The following is a 27024-nucleotide window of genomic DNA, read 5'->3' as shown; positions in this document are numbered from 1 at the left end:
CTAAGGCAGAAACAGAAAACCAAATATTGCACATTCTCACTTACAAGCGAGAGCTAAATCTTGGGTATACAAGGACATAAAGATGGAAACAATAGACACTGGGAGCTCCAAAAGGCAGAAGGGGGAGGGAGAGGCAAGGGATGAAAATTTTCCTACTGAGTACTGTGTTCACTATCTGAGTAACACGATCAAAAGAAGCCCAAACCTCAGTACTACGCAAGTTTTTCTTTCCTTGTAAGAAAAATTTCATATGTGCCTCCTGACTCTAAAATTAAAATGGAAAAAAAATGATAAAAATAAAAATACAGTATCTACTACTTGTATTCTATAAATAATTGCTCAACCTGAGTTTTCTTGGTGTTTCCTGGTCAGTAGACTCACGTTATTTGTTTCTTGCTGGAATAAAAGGTGAAGTACACGTCTTAGAAAATCACATTTGAGGGCACATGGCATTCATTTGTTTCCATTGGTTATATCAGTTTTGAATACCCCAACAAAGGGATGTATGATTTCTGTATAATTTACTACATTCTCCCTTGCAAATAGTAAGCAATTTCTGAGAAACACTTTTTTTTTAATTGTACTTTGGGCTCTGGAGTACATGTGCACATCCTGCATCCTGCAGGATTGTTGCATAGGTACATACATGCCATACTCGTTTGCTGTCTCCATCCCCACCAGGAGAGGCATTTCTCCTGGTGTTATCCCTCACCATCTTCCCCATTTCCCCACTGTCCCTCCCCTCCCCTCCAAACCCCACTAGCCCTTAGAGTGTTGTTCCCTTCCCTGTGCCCAAGTGTTCTCATTGTTCATCACCCGCCTTTGAGTGAAAACATGGGGTGTTTGGTTTTCTATTCTTGTGTCAGTTTTCTGAGAATGATGGTTTCTGGATTTTTCTATGTCTCTACAAACGACATGAATTTGTTGTTTTTTTTATGGCTGAATAGTATTCCATGGTGTATATGTGCCACATTTTCCTTGTCCAGTCTGTCATTGATGGGCATTTGGGTTTGTTCCAGGTCTTTGCTATTGTAAACAGTGATGCAATGAACATACATGTACATGTGTCTTTATAATAGAATGATTTATAATCCTTGGGTATATACCCAGTAATGGGATTGCTGGGTCAAATGGAATTTCTATGTTTAGATCCTTGAGGAATCTCCACACTGTTTTCTATAATGGTTGAAATAATTTACACTCCCATCAACAGTGTAAAAGTGTTCCTTTTTCTCCACATCCTCTCCAGCATCTGTTGTCCTGATTTTTTAATGATTGCCATTCTAACTGGTGTGAGATGGTATCTCAATGTGGTTTTGATTTGTATATCTCTAATAACTAATGATGATGAGCATTTTTTCATATGTTTGTTGGCCTCATAGATGTCTTCTTTTGTAAAGTGTCTGTTCATATCCTTTTCCCACTTTTGAATGAGTTTGTTTGTTTTTTCCTTGTAGATCTGCTTTAGTTCTTTGTAGATTCTGAATATCAGCCCTTTGTCAGATGGGTAGATTGCAAAAATTTTTTCCCATTCTGTTGGTTGCTAATTCACTCTAATCCTTGTTTCTTTTGCTGTGCAGAAACTCTTAAGTTTAATTAGATCCCATTTGTATATTTTGACTTTTGTTGCCAGTGCTTTTGGTATTTTAGTCATGAAGTCCTTGCCTGTGACTGTGTCCTGAACAGTGCTGCCTAGGTTTTCTTCTAGGGTTTTTATGGTGTTAGTTCTTATGTTTAAATCTTTAATCCATCTTGAGTTGATTTTTGTATAAGGTATAAGGAAGGGGTCCAGTTTCAGCTTTCTGCATATGGCTAGCCAGTTTTCCCAACACTATTTATTAAACAAGGAATCCTTTCCCCATTGATTGTTTTTGCCACGTCTGTCAAGATCAGATGGTTGTAGATGTGTGGCGTTGTTTCTGAAGCCTCTGTTCTGTTCCATTGGTCTATATCTCTGTTAAGGTGCCAGTACCATGCTGTTTTGATTGCTGTAGCCTTGTAGTATAGTTTGAAGCCAGGTGGCATGATGCCTCCAGCTTTGTTCTTTTTGCTTAGGATTGTCTTGGCTATGAAGGCTCCCTTTTGGTTCCATATGAAGTTTAAAGTGGTTTTTCCAGTTCTGTGATGAAGGTCAATAGTAGCTTGATGGGGATAATATTGAATCTATAAATTATTTTGGGCATTATGGTCATTTTCAAGATGTTTATTCTTCCTAACCATGAGTATGGGATGCTTTTCCACCTGTTTGTGTCCTCTTTTATTTCCTTGAGCAGTGGTTTGTAGTTCTCCTTGAGGAGATCTTTTATATTGTTTGTTAGTTGTATTCCTAAGTATTTTATTATCTTTGTAGCAATTGTAAATGGGAGTTTGTTCACGATTGGGCTCTCTGTTTGTTTGTTGGTGGTGTATAGGAATGCTTGTGATTGCTGTACATTGATTTTGTATCGTGAGACTGCTGAAGTTGCTTATCAGCTTAAAGAGGTTTTGGGCTGAGACAATGGGGTCTTCTAAATATAAAATCATGTCATCTGCAAATAGGGAGGATTTGACTTCTTCTTTTCCTAATTGAATGCTCTTTATTTCTTTTCCTTGCCTAGTTGCTCTGGCTAGGACTTCCAATACTATATTGAATAGGAGTGGTGAGAGAGGGCATCCTTGTCTAATGCCAGTTTTTAAAGAGAATGCTTCTAGTTTTTGCCTGTTCAGTATGATATTGGCTGTGGGTTTGTCCTAAATAGCTTTTATTATTTTGAGATACATTCCATCGATACCTAGTTTATTGAGACTTTTTAGCATAAAGGACTGTTGAATTTTGTCAAAGGCCTTCTCTGCATCAATTGAGATAATCATGTGGTTTTTGTCTTTGGTTCTGTTTATGTGGTGGATTGCATTTATTGACTTGCATATGTTGAACCAGCCTTGCATCCCTGGGATGAAGCCTACTTGATCATGATGAATAAGCTTTTTGATTTGCTGTTGGGTTCAGTTTGCCAGTATTTTATTGAAGATATTTACATCAATGTTCATCATGGATACTGGCTTGTAGTTTTCTTTTTTAGTTATTTCTCTACCAGATTTTGGTATCAGGATGATGTTGGTCTTATAGAAAGAGTTAGGGAGGATTCTCTCTTTTTGTAATGTTTGGAATAGTTTCAATAGGAATATACCAGCTCCTCTTTGTATGTCTGGTAGAATTTGGCTGTGATCCCATCTGGACCTGGACTTTTTTTGGTTGGTATGCTATTAATTGCTGCCACAAGTTCAGCCCTTATTGGTCTATTTAGGGTTTCAACTTCTTTCTGGTTTAGTCTTGGGAGTATGCAAAAGTCCAGGAATTTATCAATTTCTACCAGATTTACTGGTTTATGTGCATAGAGCTGCTTGTCATAATCTCTGATGGTAGTTTGTATTTCCGAGGAATTGGTGGTGATCTCCCCTTTATCATTTTTACTGCATCTGTTCGATTCTTCTCTCTTTTCTTTTTTTGTTAGTCTAGCTAGTGGTCTATTTTGTCGATCTTATCAAAAACCCAGCTCCTGAATTTATTGATTTTTTTGAAGTTTTTTTTGTGTCTCTATCTCCTTCAGTTCTGCTTTGACCTTAGTTATTTCTTGTCTTCGGCTTGCTTTTGAGTTTTTTTCGATCTTGCTCCTCTATCTCTTTCAATTTTGATGATAGGATGTCAATATTAGATCTTCCTTGTTTCTCATGTGGACATTTATTGCTATAAATATCCCTCTAGACACTGCTTTAAATGTGTCCCATAGGTTCTGGTATGTTGTGTCTTCATTCTCATTGGTTTTGAAGAACATTTTTATTCCTGCCTTCATTTCAATGTTTATCCATTTGTCATTCAGGAGTAAGTTGTTCAGTTTCCATATAGTTGTGTGGTTTTGAGTGAGTTTCTTAATCCTGAGTTCAAATTTGTGTGAGCTGTGGTCTGAGAGACTTTGATATGATTTCTGTTCTTTTGCATTTGCTGAGGAGCAATTTACTTCCAATTATGTGGTCAATTTTAGAGTAAATGTGATGTGATGCTGAGAAGAATGTGTATTCTGTGTATTTGGGGTGGAGTTTTCTGTATATGTCTATTAGGTCCGCTTGGTCCAGATCTGCGATCAAATCCTGGATATTCTTGTTGACTTTCTGTCTCATTCATCTGTCCAATATTGACAGTGGAGTGTTAAAGTCTGCCAGTATTATTGTGTGGGAGTCTAAGTCTCTTGTAGGTCTTTAAGAACTTGCTTTATGTATCTGTGTGCTCCTGCATTGGGTGCATATATATTTAGGATAGTTAGCTCTTCTTGTTGCCTTGATCCTTTTACCATTATGTAATACTCTTCTTTGTCTCTTTTGATCTTTGCTGGTTTAAAGTCCATTTTTTCAGAGACTAGGATTGCTACCCCTGCTTTTTTTTTGCTCTCCATTTGCTTGCTAAATCGGCTTACATCCATTTATTTTGAGTCTATGTGAGTCTTTGCACATGAGATGGGTCTCCTGAATGTAGCACATCAATAAGTCTGGACTTTTTATCCAATTTGCCAGTCTGTGTCTATAAAATTGGGGCATTTAGTCCATTTACATTCAACGTTAATATTGTCACATTTGAATTTGATCCTGCCATGTTGTTACTGGCTGGTTGTTTTGCCCATTAGTTGATGGGTTTCTTTATTGCGTCATTGTTCTTTACTATTTGGTACATTTGTGCAGTGGCTGGTACTGGTTGTTCCTTTCCATGTTTAGTGCTTCCTTCAGGAGCTCTTGTAAGGCAGGTCTTGTAGCAACAAAATCTCTCAGCAATTGCTTGTCCGTAAAGGATTTTATTTCTCCTTCACTTATGAAGCTTAGTTTGGCCTGATATAAAATTCTGGGTTGAAAATTATTTTCTTTAAGGATGTTGAATATTGGCCCCCACTCACTTCTAGCTTATAGAGTTTCTGCTGAGAGATCTGCTGTGAGTCTGATGGTCTTTCCTTTGTGGGTGACTCGACCTTTCTCTCTGGTAGCCCTTAGGATTTTTCCTTCATTTCAACCCTGGTGAGTCTGACAATTATGTGCCTTGGGTTAGCTCTTCTTGAGGAATATCTTTGTGGTGTGCTCTGTATTTCCTGGATTTGAATGTTGACCTGCCTTGTTAGGTTGGGGAAGTTCTCTTGGATAATATCCTGAAGAATGTTTTCCAACTTGGATTCATTATCCCCCTCACGTTCAGGTACTCCAGTCAAGAATAGATTAGGTCTTTTTACTTAATCTCATAGTTCTTGGAGGCTTTGTTCATTTTTTCACTCTTATTTTTCTCTAATCTTGCCTTGTTGTTATATTTATTTGATTGTCTATCTCTGATATCCTTTCTGCTGCTTGATCAATGGGCTGTTGAAACTTGTGTATGTCTCACGAAGTTCTCATGCAGTGTTTTTCAGTTCCTTCAAGTCATTTATGTTCTTCTCTAAGCTGGTTATTATAGTTAGCATTTCATCTAGCCCTTTTTCAAGGTTTTTAGTTTCTTTGCTTTGGGTTATAACATGGTCTTTTAATTCAGAGAAGTTTACCCACCTTCTGAAGCTTGCTTCTGTCAATTCGTCAAACTCATTTTCTGTCTGTTTTGTTCCCTTGAAGGTGAGGAGTTATGATTCCTGGGAGGCGAAGAGGTGTTCTGGTCTTTGATGGTTTTATCCTTTTTGCGCTGGTTTCTTCCCGTCTTTGTGGATTTATCTACGTTTGATCTTTGAAGTTGGTGATTTCAGGAGGAATCTCTGAGTGGACGTCCTGTCTGTTGAGATTAGAGCTATATCTCTTTTGGCCTGTAGAGGCGCTGCTGGGCTCTCTTGGATTCAGTCAGTTTGCTGGGTGGGTGGTCCTTCCCTGGAGTTTGTTTGCAGATGAGATTAGCCCCATCTACCCAATGGTGTCTCTCCTTCCAGGAGCTCTGTCTTCTGAGTTGGGGTCAAATTGGTGTATTTGCTGCCAAGTTCTGTAGCGCGGTCTTCAGTTTGTGTTTTGTAGGGGTGGGTCCTGCCAGCCATTATGACTTGTTTCCCTGCTTTCAACTCTGCCTCTTTCTGTGGGACAGGTTTGTCCCTCTGGCATTAGTCCAAACTTCCACTGACAACTTGCAGCACCTGGTGGGAGCCATCGCTCAGATTTGCATTGACAACCAGCAGTGCTCCTCAATCTGGTGGGGCTCTCATAGACCGTGCGCTGCAGGAGGGATGAGGTATGCACAGGATCTAAATCGGAGCACCAAGAGGGTGTAGCCCCTGACCCTCCAAGCTGGTTGCACATTCCAGGTGGGGACACATGGTTGCACGTTCCAGGTGGGGATGTACCCCACTCTGTCTCGCCTCGCCCTCTCTGGGTGGCTCTTCCCTCGGCTATTTTCAGTGTTCTACCAGTCCCACCAAAGCTAACCCAGCATTTCACTTGGAATCGTGAAGTCCTCTAGCCCTCTGCATCTCATTCGCTGGGAGCTGCATTCTGGCATTGCCTCCTCCCAGCCATATTGGTGCACCTCCACCCCCACACCGAGAAACACTTTTGAGGTATGAAAATATTCTGTGCTCACTGAAATTTTCCCCAAAGCTTATCATCCATTCATGATTCTTAAATTAAAATTTTACTATATGTTTGCAAAATAATTTTTCAATTATAACATGTGCTTCACTCAGTTACCTCCCATTTATAAATTTATTTATGTATTTGTGTGTGTATGTACATACATAAATAACACATGTATGTTAATTATTGGTTCGGGTGCATGGATTTACATTTTTTTATTGTTTGTAATTATAATACTTAATAATCTTGGTGTTCAGATTTTTCCAGATGTAATCAGTGGATCCCTTTTAATCTAGTATTTGTGTCCCCATCACATGTCCTCATTATTTTTTTGAGAGCTCCTTAATTCTGATGTAGTAGCCCTGAAAACTCTTTTCCTTTAAGTGAGGAATAAGATTTAAAAAAATCAGGATCTCTGAGTTGCCAGATATGTGTATTGTTACTGGAATATATTTGTTTATAGGGCACTGAAGTGGTCAGAGATAGGAAATTCGTGCATACATGTGTATCACCATATATTTATATATCTATATCTACATCTGTATACATATATGTATATATGTACACATATGTATATGTAAGTACACATTCAAGCATATATATTAGAAACCACAAGCTAACACCAAACTCTCTAAGTTTGATTTATTTCCACAAGCTTCTTTCTTTCCGTATTTTATATTTTTATTTCCCTCCTTCAACTCTGGCTCCCAACATCAACTCATTTACTTATTTTCTCAATTCTATAAGATATCTGAAATGATTGCAAAATTGTTCTGCTCACATGACTAACAAATAAAGTGCTCTAAGAATGACCCAGGATTTGTTTGTAGTAAGTAGTCTCCTCCTTTCACTAACTCATATTGTACAGGATTGATAATCACAGAGCTAAATAATGCCTTTATAAATTACTTGAATTAATTTTTTTCTTCAGTGTGTTTATGATACTTCTTTGAAAAGAATTTATTTGTAGACTTAATATTTTTAATCTACAGTCTCTTTTTTTTTTAAAAAAACCCTTATGCAAAAAAGGTATATTTAGATAGAAAGGTATATCCTTTCCATATTCCACTGTTTCTCTTGCACCTTGAAGGTAACAAATTTAATCGTTTTTTGGTTTACCTCCTCTGTATTTCTTTTTGAAACGATAAGCAAATTTATATATAGTTTCTTACCTTTAATTTTAATCTTTTTCAGACAGTTTTGGTTTACCACCCAGACTAGAGTGTAGTGGTGCGATCTCAGCTCACTGTAACCTCCACCTTCTGAGTTCAAGCAATTCTCTGGCCTCAGCCTCCTGATTAGCTGGATTACAGCCACCAGCCACAAGGCCTGGCTGATGTTTTGTATTTTTGTAGAGATGAATTTTCAGCATTTTGGTCAGCCTAATCACAAACTTGTGACCTCAAACAATCCAAAGTGCTGGGATTACAGGCAAAAACCACCACACCTGACCCTATATTTTCTTTTCTTTCTCTCTCTTCATCACCAACTTCTTCTTCTTCTTCCTTTTCCTCTTCCTTCTCCTCCTCCTCCTCCTCTTATTCTTCTTCCTCTTCGTCTTTTGGCGGGGTCACTCTGTTCCCCAGGTTGGAGTGCAGTGACGTGATCACAGCTCACTGACTCCCCCAGGCTCAAGCTGTCCTGCCTCAGCTCCTGAGTAGCTGGAACTGCAAGCACATGCCATCATCCCTAGTAAGGCAAATGTATTAATATATATCACTTCATACTTGACTTTTTCGGTTTTACAAGATATATTGGAAATCCCTTCATAGTTGTTGATAGAATTCTTCCTCATTTTATTTTTTTAAAGGCTTTATGGTATCACTTTGCTTATATGTACCATAGTTTATTCAGTGACTCTTTTGTGCTGGAATATTTAGCTGTTTTCCAGTATTTTGCAATGATCAATTATACAGCAGTTACTAACTTTGTGCATATGTATTTTTCTATATTTGGAGGTGTTCCTAGTATATTCTTAGAATTAAGATTTCTGAGTCAAAAGATAAGTGCATATGCAATTTTGCAAAAGATTGCCAAACTTCTCTCCATATGGGTTGTATGAGTTTGCAATCTCATCAGCACTGGATGAGAGTTCATGTTTTTCTTTGTTTGCACCAACAGTGTACTATCAAGCTTTTGAATCATTGCCAATTTGGTGAGTTATGATATTATGTTTAGAGAAAACTTGTGAAGTAAGTGTTATTATATTTGTAGCACAGATGAGGAATGATATCACATAATCTGCAAAGAGATTATGTAATGTTCTAAGGCTCCATAGTAAGTAACTAGCAAAAATTAAAGTTATCCCTGTATCAGTATTCCAAGCCTGTATTTTATTAAAAGGAAACTGAAGATTTAGTCTTTTTCACAATTTCTCAGAAAAGTGGACAACATACAGTTGCGTGGTAGTAGTTCATGTCAACTGAGAAATAAAGACATTAGTTTCCAAAATATAACAGGAAGTCATTCTTAATATGTCAAAGATAAAAATTGGTAATTTGAAGCGGACAATAATAGAAACATAAAAATAATAAAAGTATATTGGCCTATAATTAATTGTCCATGCATGATCACTTTGAAAGTAAAGGAGAACAAATAGAATATTTAAAATGATATTCATATAGTTCTAATATTTTGTAATATTTATTGACTAACACATTTATATGTCAATGGGCATATAAAATAAATCTATTCAACAAGTACTTTCAAAACTAAAATTATATCTAAAATATAAAAATAGCATAAACCCAAATATTTTATAGAGTAAAAATTTTTCTATCGATTATCTGAACATTAAAAGTAACATAAGTAGTACAGTTAATTTTTGATATATATTTACATATTTTATAAGTATATTAACTTATAAAATGTTTCTAATACCATATTACATGAATTTTTTCCAAAAGACTGTATTTATCAACCTGATATTTTAATTTTATGTTGTTGGTGCCAAAGTAATTGCTGTTTTTGCCATTACTTTTAGTGTCAAAAACCACAGTTACTTTTGCAACAACCTAATACATTTAACAAAATTGCCTGCTTTATTTTTATGGCAAAAGAGGTTAATAAATACATTTGAAGTTTTTGATACCTTCAACTGACCACTGTCTGTCTATGTTAATATTTCAAAGTGAGGAAACATAATCTATTCGGTAAGCTCAGAACAAATTCTGCTACATTAAAAAAAAGAATTCTTAGTCGTAATTCTTTAAATTGAAATGTGTAAATATAGTGGCTCAAATATTCTCACAGGTATTTTTTTGCCTTATTTCAGAGCAACTTTCCTAATTAGTTTTTTTAAAGGATAAAACACATCAAATGTGGTGTCCTTATGTATGGCTCTTTTGAGTATTTTACTAAGTGTAGATACTCTAAAATAGTGGATTTCAGTTTCTTTCTAGTTGTGCAGAAGATAAAGGAATCTTTCCAAAAGTTGGTGTACCCAAACCCTACTTATAAAATGGAACTCTCATTATTTAATTGTCTTTTAAAAGAACAAATATTATTGCCTTTCTATTTGCAAACATAGTTATTAATAATTTGAAGTGGCTGTTTCAAATGTTGAACTTTTATGACATTCTATTTGTTGAATATTTTATAGATTTCTCAGTAATTTCTAACAAAATAAACTAATATTGAATTAATTACTCACCCCAATCATATACCATTGTAGAACACCTAGACTGATTTACAAAGTGGCATTTAAAGTTTCAACATTTCTGAAATCCTATTGATTAAGGACAGTAAGGAAAAGTACTTTTTTTTTTTAAATTTTTTATTGGATTTTAGGTTTTGGGGTACATGAGCAGAGCATGTAAGACAGTTGCGTAGGAACACACATGGCAGTGTGCTTTTCTTTCCTTCTCCCCTTCACCCACATTTCGCATTTCTCCCCAGGCTATCCCTCCCCACCTCCCCCTCCCACTGGCCCTCCCCTTTTCCCCCCAATAGACCCCTTACACTAAAATTAACTCCAGATGGATTAAAGACTTAAACATAAGACCTGGCACCATAAAAACCCTAGAAGGAAATCTAGGCAAAACTATCCAGGACATAGGAGTAGGCAAGGACTTTATGAACAAAACACCAAAAGCATTGGCAACAAAAGCCAAAATAGACAAACGGGACCTAATCAAACTCCACAGCTTCTGCACGGCAAAAGAAACAGTCACTAGAGTGGATCGGCAACCAACAGAATGGGAAAAAATTTTTGCAGTTTACCCATCTGACAAAGGGCTGATATCCAGAATTTACAAAGAACTCAAACGGATTTACAGGAAAAAAACAAACAAACCCATTCAAAAGTGGGCAAAGGATATGAACAGACACTTTACGAAAGAAGACATATATGAGGCCAACAATCATATGAAGAAATGCTCATCGTCACTGGTCATCAGAGAGATGCAAATCAAAACCACATTGAGATACCATCTCACGCCAGTTAGAATGGCAATCATTAAAAAATCTGGAGACAACAGATGCTGGAGAGGATGTGGAGAAAAAGGAACACTTTTACACTGTTGGTGGGAGTGTAAATTAGTTCAACCGTTGTGGAAGACGGTGTGGCGATTCCTCAAAGCCTTAGAAATAGAAATTCCATTTGACCCAGCAATCCCATTACTAGGAAAAGTACTTTTTAAATTTTATATTCAATTTCTGGATGATCATCAAAATTTTCTAGTTTTTTGGTATATGTAAAATGTATCAACTATAGCATCTGTTTAATTGGATAGGCTATCAGAGCTTGTTTGGATATAACATTGAATTATGTGTATTTTACAAAGACTTTCAAGTGTTTTTCTGTCACATAGATGCTATATTCCACCAATATATATATTTACATTATACTATTTAAAGTATTTTTATCTTCAACATTGATAATTTCAACTTAATTTATAATAGCACTTACTGGTATAAAAACAGAAATATAGACCAACAGAATGGAACAGAAAACCTAGTAACAATCCACATATTTATAGTCATATTATTTTACAAGAGCATAAAGAACATACACTGAGGAAATGACAGTCTCTTCAATAAATCGTTCTTGGAAGACTGTATACTCATATGTATAAGAATGAAACTCGATCCCAACCTCTTACCATAGACAAAAACATCAATTCAAAATAGACGAAACATCAATTCAAAATAGACGAAACATCTAAATGTAAAACCCCAAACTATAAATCTGCTAGAAGAAAATGTGGAGGAAATTCCTTAGGTTTGTGGTCTGGGAATAGATTTTATGGATAACACTTCAAAAGCACAGGCAACAGAAATAAAAATAAGCCAATGGGATTTTATCAAACTAAAAAGCTTCTGCGGAGCAAAGGAACAGAGTGAAAAGAAAACCTACATAATAGAAGAAAATATTTGCAAACCATTCATCTGACAGGGATTAATATCCAGAATGTGTAGGGAATTCAAACATCTCAACCACAAAAAATGAGTCAAATTTAAAAAATGACCAATTATCTGAACAGACATTTCTCAAAGGAATACATGCAAGTACCCAAGAAATATATGAAAAAATGCTGTCACCACCAAATATCAGGAAATGCAAATCAAAATCAAAATGCGTGTCATCTTACACCAGTCAGGATGACTATTATTAAAAAAAAGAACAAATACTGATGAGGATATAAAGAAAGGCGAACTCTTATACATTGTTCGTGGGAATGTAAATTAGTACAACCATTATGAAGAACACTGTGGAGGTTTCTCAAAAATCTGCAGATAGAATTATCATATTATCCAACAATCCCACTACTGGACATGTATCCAAAGGAAAGAAAATCAGTATATCAGACAGACATCTGCACACCCATGTTTACTGCAACACCATTCACAAGAGTCAAGGTACAGAATCAACCTAGGTTTCTAACAACAGGTAAATGGATAAAAGGAATTTAGTGTGTTTATAAAATGGAACACTATTCAGCCACACAAAGGAATAAAATTCTGTCACTCACAGCAATATTAATGGAATGGGAGGACATTATAATAAGTGAAACAAGGCAGGAACAGAAAGTTAAACATTATGTGTTATCACTTATATGAGAAAACTTTAAAAAGTAGCTTTTATAGGAGGACAAAGAGGATACTAGAGACTGGAAATGATAACAAGGAGGTGGGATAGGAAGAGATTTGTTAAAGGAGAAAAATTTATTTCTAGATAGGATGAATAAATCCTAGAGTTCTATAGCACAGTAGTATGACTATAGTTAACCATAATATGTACTTTCAAAAAGCTAGAAGGAGGCTATTGAATGTTCTAACAAAGAAATGATAAATATTTGAGAAAAGATGAATATGTTAATTACCTTGAAATGATCACTATATATTAAGTATATTGTGACATCACTCTGTAACCCATAAATAAGTGCAGTTATCATATGTCAGTTAAAAATTTGTTTGAATCAGTTTGAATAAGCTTTCAAAAGCTTTATTTTTATTTTTTGACTTGAATAAAAATATTGAATATTGATTGTCATTATAACTTATACTCTCATTGCAAGCATTTGATAACACTAAAATACTAACACTGGCATTTCCCACCTATCTAGAAAATTCTTCTGCTAAAAGAGCAAGTGTGTTAAGAGCTGTCAGTTTGTTTTTCAAACATACACAAAAATACTCGAAATAAGCAAAATAGTAAAGTTAATTTCTATCAAGTAAAAAATGCTTCACCAAATAATATATAAATGTACCTTCTGCACATGCCCATGTGATTTATCTTTTTCACATCCTTCTTAAATTACCAACTTTTGAACTTCATACTGATACTTTTCAGCAGAGTTATATCTTCCCATAATCCTATGTCAGTGATCTTGCTACAGTAGCCATGGTGGACAGTAAATTTCAATGTGTTTGAATTTTATATGTTTATTGTCAGGTTCCTTGAGAAATTGAAATTTAGTTCATTTCTAAATGGAATTTTAACTCAGAGAGAAATTGAGTTCATTTTTGCTATTAGGATTTCCTGTTGAATAAAAAGATATTTAAAATACTAAGACATATACTTAAAATTTTAAATTAAAATGCAATATATGACAAGAACACATAGAGCCAAAATGTTCAGACTATTCTTTCTTCACAGTCTAAATACTGAATCTGTTTTTCCTTCTCATATTTCACCTATAAACAGCTGATGACTTACTACAGTGTTCACTGAAACAGCCATCTGGTAGCTTTGTAATATTGCACAGGACATGGCACAATTGATTATTAATGAAGTAACTGGCAGGTGCGACAGTGTTGAATAGTTTTTCCACTATTTCCAGAAACTAGATGGAGTCAGCTATGCCAAGCTATTCCTGCTTGAGGATATTTTGCTTCATTCAGTAGGACTCTCCATTTTTCCTCCAGTTGAAGTATTGGTTATGTTGTATCTGTTATAGTTGTCAGAGGCATCTTTGATGTTTCAAATGTGTTGAAGAGATGATTTTCTTAATTAAAGGTTTATGAAAGTAAGAGACCAAACAAATCTCAATTTCTGTTAATGCTTGATGACAATAATTCATTTAAAGGAGAACTCCGGGACAATTATTGAGTGGCATGGGATGCTGAGACAACAGGTATTAATTGAATTGGTCCCTGGCAAATTAGAATGTATGGTCACTCTAAATGTAGACATCAGTGTAAATAATCCCTCTGTCTCAAATTAAGCCTTCTAATGACTATAAAAAGTATATAAAAATTAATCCATAAGTGTACTGTATACAGATTAATAATAATTCTTCAATCAATTCATTTATTCAGAATTCACAAGGCATGATGATACAATTATATGGATATTAATGAGATATACTTGTGGTTGTTTTAAAATGTATTCACAAATTATTCATTACTCTTTTCAAAGGGTAATGTCTAATATTCCTTTACTTGAGTTTGGGCTATACTTGATAATTCATTTCTAACAAAGAAAATATGGCGGTATTGATGATGTGTGACTTCTGAGACTTGGTCATAAAAGCATTTTAGCTTCTGTCTTGCTCTCTCCCTCTTGAGTCACTCATTCTGAGAGAAGCTACCTGCCATGTTGAAGAACACTTAAGTAGCTTAACCAGTAGCTGAGCACCATCCCTAATAACCAGTGAGGATCTGGAACCTCCTGTCAATAGCCATGTATGTGAATCAAGTTGAAGATGGATCCTGATGACTGCAGCTGTGGTCAAATTTTGACTACAACCTTCATAAAAAACCGAGAAAAAGCATTCAGCTAAGCTACTCCATACTTCCTGGCCAATAGATGTTTATTCTCTTAAGATAGTAAATCTCACAGTAATTTATTACACAGCAATAAAAAACTAATAATGTTCTCAACTTAGAGAAAACTTAAAAGCTGGTAGGAGCAATCGTATATAAACATAAATAACCAAAATGTAACACAAAATGTAAACAAAAGGCTATAACTCTAGAGAAGAAAGGGAAATTTATCCTCAAAAGCAGATCAGGGAAGGCTTTATGGAAAAAGTTTTAGTTGAAGTTGAAGAATGTTAGGATGTTGAGATGAAGAAATATCAGTAGGGATTATTATTAATGATGCAAAGATCCAAGCAAAGTCAGAGGCAGGAAAGTGTGGACTAGATTTAGGCAATTGTGACTGTTTTACTGTGATTGCAATTTAGAATATATGCAATGAAAGATAATGTTATTGATAGAGGTTGAAGTCAGCTTCTGTAAAGCTATGACTATCAAGATATTTGATTATTATTTAATCTTCATTTTATACATTTCAAATAATAATCATTACAGATAAAGCAGTTTGTACAAAATAAGTTCTTCATCTTAAAGTTACTTAATTCCAAGTCTCTCATCTCTTAAGTGTTTTCCCAACAGCTTTTATCAGATTAGCACAGTTTAGCAAGCTGCGGCAGCATTAGGAGTTATTAATCTTCTGCAGTAACCTCAGATGTGAATCTGGGACTTACTACATCTGTCCATCTAAGTAGCATGTGTCAAAAGACATATTATCTAGGAAAAAAATAGCATTACTTTGCTGCTAATCAGGAAATATAAATATATAACATCTAAGAAAAAATATGCCCAATCATGTTGATACAAAGAGACACATATTACCAGGGAGGGCAGCAAATAAAAAATAACATTTATATAAAACCTATTATATTCCAGACAATGTCTAGGTACTGGTATCAGGAGATAAAAATGTCTTTAAAATTATTGGAGGAAGGCATATAGTCAAAAAGAAGTATTAATGAAATGTATAGCTATTCTGAGAAGTACAATATAGAGACTAATCATTTTTAAAAGAGTAATTGAATTAATCATAATTAAGTAGAGAAATAAAAATAGCCAAGAACAAATATATCTTTGAAGAAGTCTTTAGAAGATGATGGGTAGACTTGTCAGCTGGTTTTATTTTTCCTACTATTAGTTTTCCTTGATAACACTGATTTTCAGGAGAATATTTTCACCTAGCAATTTCTAATGTATTTTATCCCTATTATAGGTACTATTGAATCTTGATTAGCTGCTATGAAGTCTAAAATAAGAAAAAACATTACTAGTTATTACAGGTTAAAGAGTTTCTATGTTCTAGCTTAATGTTCTATTTCATTACCTCTGAAATAAAATATTTTATAGCAAGTTATATTGGATGTAATTAGGTAGGACAAAGATATTCTGGGATAAAGTTAAGGCAAAAAAAAAAAAAAAAAAAAGACTCCCTAACTTCACCCTCTCAAATTGTATGTAAAAAATACTGATTTAGGAAGAGAAATACTAATCATATGTTCATGTCTGAATAGAATGAATTAGTTTTTGTTATCTAAACTTTCCTGCTGAGATCAATTAAAAGACTGAGTTAATAGAAAATCATAATGGAAGGCATCAGAGAGCTGTAAAGTCATTCAAAATTAGAAGGACTAAGACTTTCAAGAAAGGAGTATCTCAGAGTATATCGCTAATATTCAACATCAACTTTTTACTTGGAAACATTATATAATTTGAGAGATGACTAAGAAGCTTAAAATCTAGATTTGCACTGGGAGAAGTCCACTGCTGGGAGAACATTTCAGCCGTGCTTTTGTTATTCAATATTACAGTGACGAAAATGGAAGTCTTGTGTTTCCTTATACACATAGCTATTTCACTCAAGCCACTTGCTGAATTAGGAATCTACATGTGTGTGGGATGCTAGAAACTAAGGGAAAAACATAGAGTGGAGCATCTTTCAATGCAGATAAATATATGTTGGAAAAAGAGCACATGGTAAAGAAACAAGTTTCTCAGTTAAAAATTCCAAATTGCTAGCTTTAGAAATGGGCAAACCAGAGGTGGGTTAATTTTTAATAACACTTTTGTGTGAGCATCCTAGAATTTCAACTCAGTATTCCTAATTGGATTAAGGTGACTAACTCCCTAGTGTATAACCATAAGAAAAAATGTAAATCTTCTCTCATAAATGATATCATAATCTCAAGCCATTGAATGATTTATACATTACCTAGAAAATAATTTGAAAATTATAAGATATGTCAATAGAGAAGATCATATGACTGGACAGTAAAAAGATAAATAAAACATCTTAGGAACAGATACATAAATTATCTGAATAATAGAGATAGCTGACAACACTATTAAATAATTATCATTTGTAATTCTATGAATATAGAGAGACAGAAAATTGGAAAGTAAAGAAAATACTAAAATTCTAACTAAACATAGTTTGTTATAATATTAATATTTACTTTATAAATATATTTATATAACATGTGTATTATAATTACAATAGTTCTTACACTTATATTTAATTAAATTTATATAAGTAAAACTTTCACTTCTCAGTTAAATTAGTCACATTTCAAGTTCTCCATAGCCATCTGTGACTATTGGGTACTATATTTGACTGCACAGATAAAAAATATTTTAAATAAGGACAATGAAGAGTAACAGTCTGCTTGGCCAAAATTGACTGGTAGCCAGGAATTACTTCCCAAAATGGGGAAAGGGTAACTGAGACTTCCAGTGGCCTATATCATCACTGTGGAATCCAGGCCATGGGAAAGCCCCTTGACCTTCTCAAGCCCTAGGAAGTTTCCTAGAGGGAGCTCATGTTGGGTTCTATACCTTTTCTGAGACCTTAGTGACTACATCAAGGTGCTATTTTTAAACCTAGCTTTTGACAGACTACACACATTCATGGTGCCTAACAGCACTGGGTTTGATGCATCAGGGATGCTCTGGCTATCACTGCTAGGACTGTGGTAGAAGCTGGGATTGTTCCCACAGCTGGAGCTGAGACCCAGTAAGGCTATAGCTGCTGGTTCTGGAAAGCAAATAATGCCAGAACTCAATCTAGGATATCAGTGGGGTGCAAGTTGCAGTGGAAAGTTAGTCACAAAATGAGCAGGGACTTCTACAGCTAGGATTTGGGGAGTGATCCCCACCAGGACAGGGTCATGAGAGACAGGCATATTCTCTGCCCATTGGCTCAGTCTGTGGCCACTGAGGCAGGCTCAACCCTTTCCAGTGGCAAAGTCTTAATGAAGCTATAACTGCCTCTCACCTAAACACTCTGCCTGTGGCCTGGATTGCCTTGTTCCCACTCACTATAGCTAGTGCCTGCTCTCACCATTGGAAAGGATGAACACAAGACCTCTCTGCCCAGCTTTGCCCCTCCCCAAAGCAGATCACATAGTCTGGGGCACTGGGCGTTTCCCAATCCAATCTACCACCCTGGGACCCCTAACACTCTTCCCAGGAGGCTAAGGTTGAGCCTATACCCTCAATCACTACTACCTCAGCTGGCACCAACCTGCAAGAGTTACCTTCAGGCCTGGAGATTGGCTCACCCATCCCAGCCCAGCCCATGGTAGCCACAACCAACATCAATGCACACTACTTGAGACCCAAAGAATTGTCTTGCCACTGCTACTGCCATCACCCACAACATGCTGGCTGCCTAGAGCCTGAAAATCCACATACCCACCCAGTCTACTGCTGCTGCTATCAGTATCTGAGCAAGGACCTGAAAGTCCAAGAATTGGACTACCAGTAACTGTCAACACTGCTGCCAATGTAAATCCCCCTGGGTCACAAGAATAGTCACTCTCAGCTCACCACTGCCCCCACTAAAGCCTGAAGACTGGAACACCTGGTACTCTAGTCACCAGCACAACTTCACTACAGCCTCCAGTATAACTGTACCCTAAACCATTGAGAAAATCACAGGATGCATTTTACAGTCAAATACACCATACAGAGACAACACAACCTCATGCATCTAGAATTAAAGGCAAAGTGCCCCACCCAATGAAAACCATAGACACATCTTCAGAAAATGTCCTTCTCTATGACAATACATTCAAAAATAGGAAGGAGAGATTGTTTATACAGGATGTGCAGATATCAACATAAGAAAACAGGAAACATGAGAAAATAAGGAAATATGACACCTCCAAAGGAACACAGTAATTTTTCAGTAATAGATATTAAATAGAAATTTTTGAAATCCCAGGTAAATAACTCAAAATACAGATGTTTAAAGAAGCCCAGTGAAATAGAATTCTGAAAACAATACAAAAAAATCAGAAACAAATTCAGGATATTAATGAGAAATTTACCAAAAAGATATATATATATAACTAAATAGAAAATATTTATATATATATAACTAAATAGAAAATATTTATATATATATAGAACTAAATAGAAAATATGGAACAGAACAATTTATTAAATGAAATACAAAATAAATTTGAGAGATTCAATAATAGACTAGCAGGAGAAAGAATCCCAGCATTTCAAGCAGAAGAAAGAATCCCAGAATTTGAAGACAAGCCTTTTGAAATAATCAAGTCAGATAAAAATATAGAAAAAAATGGCTAAAAAAGAATTAACAAATCATTTTTGTCATTTAGGACAACATAAAATGAACAAATATCCAAATTATTGGTATTTACAAAGTGAAGAGGAAATAAGAGGATTCAAAAATCTAATGAAATAATAGATTAAAACTCTCCAAGTCTAGCAAAAAATCTAGACATTCCAATACAGGAGTCTCAGGATCCCCAAGTAGATTGTGTTAGTCTATTTGAATTGCTATAAAGGAATACCTGAGACTGGGTAATTTATTTTAAAAAAGATGTTTATTTTGGCTCACAGTTCTGCAGGCTGTACAGAATATATAGCTCTGGCACCTGCTCTTAATGAGGCCCTCAGGTAGCTTCCAAACATGGCAGAGGGCATAGGAGAAGCCAGTGTATCATGTGGTAAGAAGGGGAGCAAGAAAGATAAAGGGAGAGAGGACAGTGCCACACTCTTTGAAACAACCAAATCTTGTGTGAATTCAGAGCAAGAATACTCACTATTCCATGAAGTCAACACCAAGCCATTCATGAGGGACATGCCTCTATGATCTGAATATCTTCCAGTAGGCCCACAACCAGTATTGGAATGAACATGAAATTTGGAGTGAAGGGACAAATTTCATGTTCAAAAACAGGAAGGAGAGGTTGTTTATACAGGATGTGCAGATATCAACATAAGAAAACAGGAAACATGAGAAAATAAGGAAATATGACACCTCCAAAGGAACACAGTAATTTTTCAGTAATAGATATTAAATAGAAATTTACAATTTCTATTTAATTGTACAATGCAATGCAATGCATTGTACAAAATGCATTGTACAAAAAAAAATACAATGCAAAACAAGTTTCTCTGTGGCATATTATAGTCAGACTACCCAAAGGCAAATCTAAGGAATGAATTCTAAAAACCACAAGAGAAAAGTATCTGTTCACCAATGAAGAAAACTCCATTAGACTAACAGTAGATTTCTCAGCAGAAATTTTACAGGTCAGAAGATAATGGGGTGGTATATTCAAAATGCTAAAATGAAAAAGAAAACCTCTCAGTAAACAATATTATACCAAACAAAACTATCCTTCATAAATGAAGGAGAAATAACGTCTATCCTAGACAAACAAATGCTGAGAAAATTTACTACCACTTAACTGGCCCTACAAGAAACTCAACAGAGCCCAAAACTTAAAAGCAAAAGGATGATATTTATCATTATAAAACACACAGAAATATAAAAATCACATGTAAAGCAGTCAAATGAAAGAGAAAAAGAAGGGACTCAAATAGTACCACTATAGAAATCCACCAAACCACAAGGACAATAAGAGAAAAAGAAAGAACAAAAAATATATAAAACCAACAGAAAATAACTAACAATATGACAGAGCAAAGAACAACATATCAATAATAAGCTTAAAAGATATAAATTGACTGAATGGATTTTAAAATCCAATTATATGCTGCTTATGATAAAATTACCTTATCAGTAAATATACATATAGATTGAAAATAAAGGGATAGAAAAAAAAATTTACACAAAAGCAAACCTAAATCAAGCAGTAGTAGCTACATTTGCATCAGATAAAATGAACTTTAAGTGAAAAACAGTAAAAAGTAAAAGACAAAAAGGCCATTATAAATAAAGATAAATCTAGAAATTAGATTTATCAATCCTAAATATATACGCAACTAACACTGGAACACCTAGATTCATAAAAAATATTACTAGATATACAGAGAGAGTGATAGCTTGAATACAATAACAATGGGGAATCCTACTGTTAGATTATCAAGATAGCATTAGATGGATTATCAAGATAGAAATTCACCAAAGGAACATTGGATTTAAACTGAACTTTAAACCAAATGTACTTAACAGACCTTTACAGAACATTCTCTTTCACGACTAGACGATACATACTTTTTATAAGCACTTGGATCATTCTCCAGGATAGACCATATATTAGGCTCCATGAACATCAGCTGTCATAAAATTTTTAAAAATTGAAATGATATCAAGTATCTTGTCAGACTAGGGAAATAAACGTAAAAATTAATACTAAGAGGAACATTGGAAAATATACAAACACATGAAAATGAAACAACATGCTTCTGAATGACCATAAGGTAAATGAAGAAATTAAGAAGAAAATAAAGAAATTTATTGAAACAAATGAAAGTGAAAAGGCAACACAGCAAAACCTCTGAAGTAGAGCAAAATGCTAAGAGGGAACTTTGTGTATTAAATGCCTACATAAAAAAGTAGAAAGATCACAAATTAACAACTGAATTTTGCACCTCAAATAATTAGAAAAACAAGAACAAACCAAACCCCAAATAAGCAGAAGGAAAGAAATAATACAGATCAGAACATAATTAAATGAGAGGCTAAAAAACAATTTAAAATATCAACAAGCCAGGCCCAGTGGCTCATACCTGTAATCCCAGAACTTTGGGAGGCCAAGGCAGGTGGATCATGAGGTCAAGAGTTTCAGACCAGCCTGGCCAACATAATGAAAGCTGTTTCTACCAAAGATACAAAAAGTTATCTGGGTGTGGTGACATGTACCTGTTATCCCAGCTATTCTGAAGGCTGAGGCAGGAGAATCCCTTGAACCTGGGAGATGGAAGTTGCAGTGAGCTGAGATTGTGCCATTGCACTCCAGCCTGGGTGACAGTATGAGACTCTGTAAAAAAAAAAAAATCAACAAAATAAAAAGTTGGTTCTTCAAAAAAGACAAACAAAATTAATAATCCACTAGTTAAACTGAGAAGATCCAATAAATACAATCAGAAATGAAAAAGGGTGTGTTACAACTAAAATTACAGAAATACAAGAGATTAACAAAGATTATTATGAATAATAATATGGTCACAGACCAGAAAATCCAGAGGAAATGAAGAAATTCCTGGAAAAACACAACCTCCCAATATTATACCTGGAAGAGATAGATCTCCTGAACAAACCCATGATGAGTAGCAAAGTTGTCATTAATAAAAATCCTTCTAACAAAGAAAAATCCCAGGACTGTCTGTAGTCCCAGCTGAATTCTAATAAATGTACAAAGAAAAACTAATACCATTGCTCCTGAAACTATTTTTAAAAATTAAGGAGGAGAAAATTTTCCCTAACTCATTCAAGAAGGCTAGCATCACACTAATACCTTGATACAAAAACCAGACAAGAACACAACAACAACAACAACAAACCCAGAAAACTGTAGGTCAATAATGTGATAAACAGATGCAAAAAACTTTAACAAAATAATAGCAAACTGAATGCAACTTCACACCAAAAGATAGTATACTATCATCAAGTGGGATTTATATAAGTGATACAAGATGGTTCACCATATGCAGATCAACATATGTGATGCACCACATTATCAGAATGTAGGACAAAAGCCATATAATTTTCTCAATAGATGAAGAAAAAGTGTTTGATAAAATTACTTTTTTTATTGCAAACTTGGCATAGAAGGAGGATATCTCAACATAACAAATGTCATAAATAAGAAACCCACAGCTAATATCATACTGAATGGGGAAATGTTGAAAGTTTTCTCTTAGAACTAGAACAAGACAAGCATGCTTACTTTCACCTTTCCTATTTCAACATAGTACTGAATTCCTAGGAATTCAGTCAAAAGAAAAAAAGAAAAGACTTCCTAACAGAAAAAGAGAAAGTTAAATTCTCCCTCTTTACTAATGATATGATCTTATATCAAGAAAAACCTAAAGATTCCATCAAGAGACTCTCAGATTTTACACATGAATTCATTCAGTTTGTATGATATAAAATCAGTGTGCAAAAATTCAGTAACATTTGTATACATAAATAATGACCTAGCCAAATAAAATTTGCATGCCATTTACAACAGCTACAAAAATAAAATACATAGGAATGAACTTAAGAAGATGAAAGATTTCTACAGGGAAAACATTCATTTCGAAAACTGAAGATAACTCAAATAGTAAAACATTTCATGCTCATGAATTTGAAGAATTATTATCATTAACATGACCATATTTTTCAATGCAATCTGAAGATTCAGTGAAACCTCTATCAAAATACAAATGTGATTCTTCACAGAATTAGAAAAAAAAACAATTCTAAAATTAATGTTAAATTAAATAAAGTCATAGCAACCAAAGAAATTCTGAGGAAAAATGAAGAAAATTGAAGATAGTACACTTAACTTCAAAACATATTCTAATGCTACTGTAGTATCTAAAACAGCGTTGTATTGTTATAAAAATAGACATATAGATCAATGGAACAGAATAGAGAACCCAGAAATAATGCCACATATTTATAGTGGCTGATATTTGACAGAGTCACCAAGAAATTATACTGGGTCAAGGACACCCTCTTGCATAAATCGTGCTAGAAAATTGGATAGCCTTCTGCAGAAGAATGAAACTAGATGCCCGTCTCTCACCATATACAAAAATCAACTTAAAATGGATGAAATACTCAAATGCAACACCTGAAGCTATAAAAGTTCTAGAAGAAACTCTAAAGAAAACTCCCCCACATATGACCCAGGCAAAGAATTTATGACAAAGACCGCAAAAGCACAGGCAACAAAATCAAAAATAAACTAATGGGATTTAACTAAACTTAAAACCATCTGCACAGCCAACAAAATAAAGAAAAGACTGAAGAGACAACCTGTTGAATGGGAGAAAATATTTGCAAACTATTCATCCAATAGGAGACCAATATCCAGAATATACAAGGAAACCAAACAACTGAACAGGAAATTAACAATCCCATTAAGAAAGTGGGCAAAGGACATGAACAAACATTTCTCAAAAGAAAACGTACAAATGGCCAATAGGTATATGAGGAAATGTTTACCAACTTTAATCCTGAGAAAAATTCAAAATTCAAAAGAAAACCACAATATGATATTATGTAACTTCAATAAGAATGACTGCTATTAAAAAAGCAAAAATAGCAGGTAGTGATGACACCGAGGAAAGAAAGCTCTTACTGTTGGTGAGAATGTAAAATTGTACATCCACTATAAAAAACAGTATGGAGATTTTACAAAAACAAAACAAAACCCTAAACATAGAATTACCATTCAACATAACAATCCCACTACTATCTACCCAAAGGAAAAAAAATCAATATATCAAAGAGATACCTATACTCTCATGTTTATGGCAGCACTGTTCACAATAGCAAAGATATGAAATCTAAGAATCCATCAATGGATGAATGAATAGTAAATATACACAATGGAGTGCTCTTTGGCATTAAGAAGAATGAAATCATATCATTTGCAGTAACATGGATGAAACTGGAGGTCAGTATATTGAGTGAAATAAGTGAGGCACAAAAATATGGCAACTTCTCATACTTATGTATGGTAGCTAAAACATTTGACCACATGGAGGTAGGGATTGAAAAGATAGAAAAGATTGGGAAGGGTGAGTGGGGAGTTGGGAAATATAGAGCAAAGTGGGTTAAAGGGTACTAACATACAGTTAGAAGAAATAAATTCAATGTCTGATTTGCAGAGTAGGGTGACTAGAAAAAAATTTATTGTACTCGGATGATGGAACCCTAAATACTCTGACTTGATCACTACACATTATATACATGTAGCAAAATTTCACATGTATCCCATAAATTTGTACAGTTGTTAATTTATTTAAAAAATATTTCCATCACATTGCAAAGCTGAAAATACATAATACACTCTATCCAAGTGACAGATATAAAACACTAAACCTAACAACAAATTTCAATTTATTTTGAAGTAAATAATGAAACATTTGCAAAATTTGACCATATGCTAAGGCATAAAAGTAATTCTCAATGAAATTCAGAGTTTCTTCTCCTAGTACATTGGAATTAATAAAGGAATTAAGAACATAAAGATAATTAGAAAGCTCCTAGATTCTTCAAAATTAAACAGTATGCTCTGAATTAGCTCCAGGTGGCATAAGGAATGAAAATGAGAAAACAGTTTTAAATGATGGATAATGAAAATGTTGGCTATTAAAACCAGGGAGATGCCGTAGCATGAGTACTTAAGGAAAATGTGGTGTTTTAAATGTATAAAATGTAAAAAGAGAAAGATGAAAAACTTTTAGGTTGAATTCCATCTTTCAAAAGTAGAAAAATGATAACAAATCAAAGCCAAATTGCTAAAGTGGAAAAAAAGAAAATTAGGGACTCTCCAAGATGGCTGAATAGACACAACTCCGGCACACAACACCCAGCAAGAGAGACACAGAAATCCAGCGATCTCCTAGCTCCAACCAAGGTACAAGGTGCATTTAAACGGGTCTGGTCTGATGATGAGCAAAGCCCATGCAGGGCAGACTCAGAAGGGGAAGGGTGCTGCTTCACCCAGAAAGTGCATCTGACTGGTGACTGGAGGCTCCCCCTCTGGCACTCCAGTTCAGATACAGTGCTTCCCCCAAAGCCTCAGCAATACACAGAACAGGGTATCTTTGCCAGTCAAGTGCTGGGAATTACAAGAGCGGAGTCTAATAATAATCCAGAACAGTGTCCCAGATTGGTGCACAGACCTGAACAGACACATAAGCCCAAAAGCCAGCAGACTGAGCTATCATCCCCTCCTGCAACCTGGTGAGAGAGGGAGCTGTAAGTGGGAGGACTGATGGAGCAGCTCAGCAGGCCCTTACCCCATGACCTGAGAGAGAGGAAGCTGAAAAGGGGAAATGGCTGGGTGTGGCTGAGAAGGTCCCTACCCTCCCCAACAAACCCCAGAGGGCTGAAGCTCTGACTCTAGTGGGTTGCACAGCCAGTCCCACGGTCTGAGCTGAACACTCAATGATCCAGCCCAGTGGTGGAAGGACACAACCTACCATTAGAGGGGAGGGACAGGGCTACATGTTTTAACAAAAAACACAGGAAGACTCCGTAGCAACAGGATGGCATTCTTGACCACCAAGCAGTGGCTACAGAAGAGGTAGGCCTAATCTCCCAGTGTAAACAAAAAAGACACAGGAAGCTTTCCCTAGTAAAATGAAGGAGTCCCTAGAAACCCAGTAGCACTTCCAAAGGCAGGCAAGTGACCTCATCATGCAGCTCCTTGACACCACAGCCAGGTAAATCCATGAAGATGGGGGAAAAAAAAACGGTGCAAAAAAGATGAAACCATCAAAGACCAGAACACCTCTTCTCCTTCAAGGGATCACAACTCCTCAACACAGGATCACAACATGACCAAGAAAGAGTATGAGGCATTAACAGAAACAGGCTTCAAAAGGTGGATCATACCAAACTTTTCTGAGCTAAAGTAACATGTTCTCACTCAATGCAAAGAATCTAAAAACCTTGAAAAAAGGTTAGATGAGATCCTAACTAGAATAACCAGCTTAGAGAAGAACATAAACGACTTGATGGAGCTGAAAAACACAGCAGAAGAACTACATGAAGCAAACATAAGTTTTAATAGCCAAATTGATCAAGGAGAAGAAAGGATATCAGAGATTGAAGATCAACTCAATGAAATAAAAAGAGAAGGCAAGACAAGAGAATGAAGAGTGAAAAGAAATGAACAAAGCCTCCAAGAAATATGAAATTATATGAAAAGACATAATTTAGGCTTGATCATTGTACCTGAATATGATGGGGAGAATGAATCCACA

The sequence above is a fragment of the Callithrix jacchus genome, chromosome 10 (assembly GCF_049354715.1).
Source record: "Callithrix jacchus isolate 240 chromosome 10, calJac240_pri, whole genome shotgun sequence".
In the NCBI taxonomy this organism is placed as follows: Eukaryota; Metazoa; Chordata; class Mammalia; order Primates; family Cebidae; genus Callithrix; species Callithrix jacchus.
Note: the sequence above shows the minus strand (reverse complement) of the source record.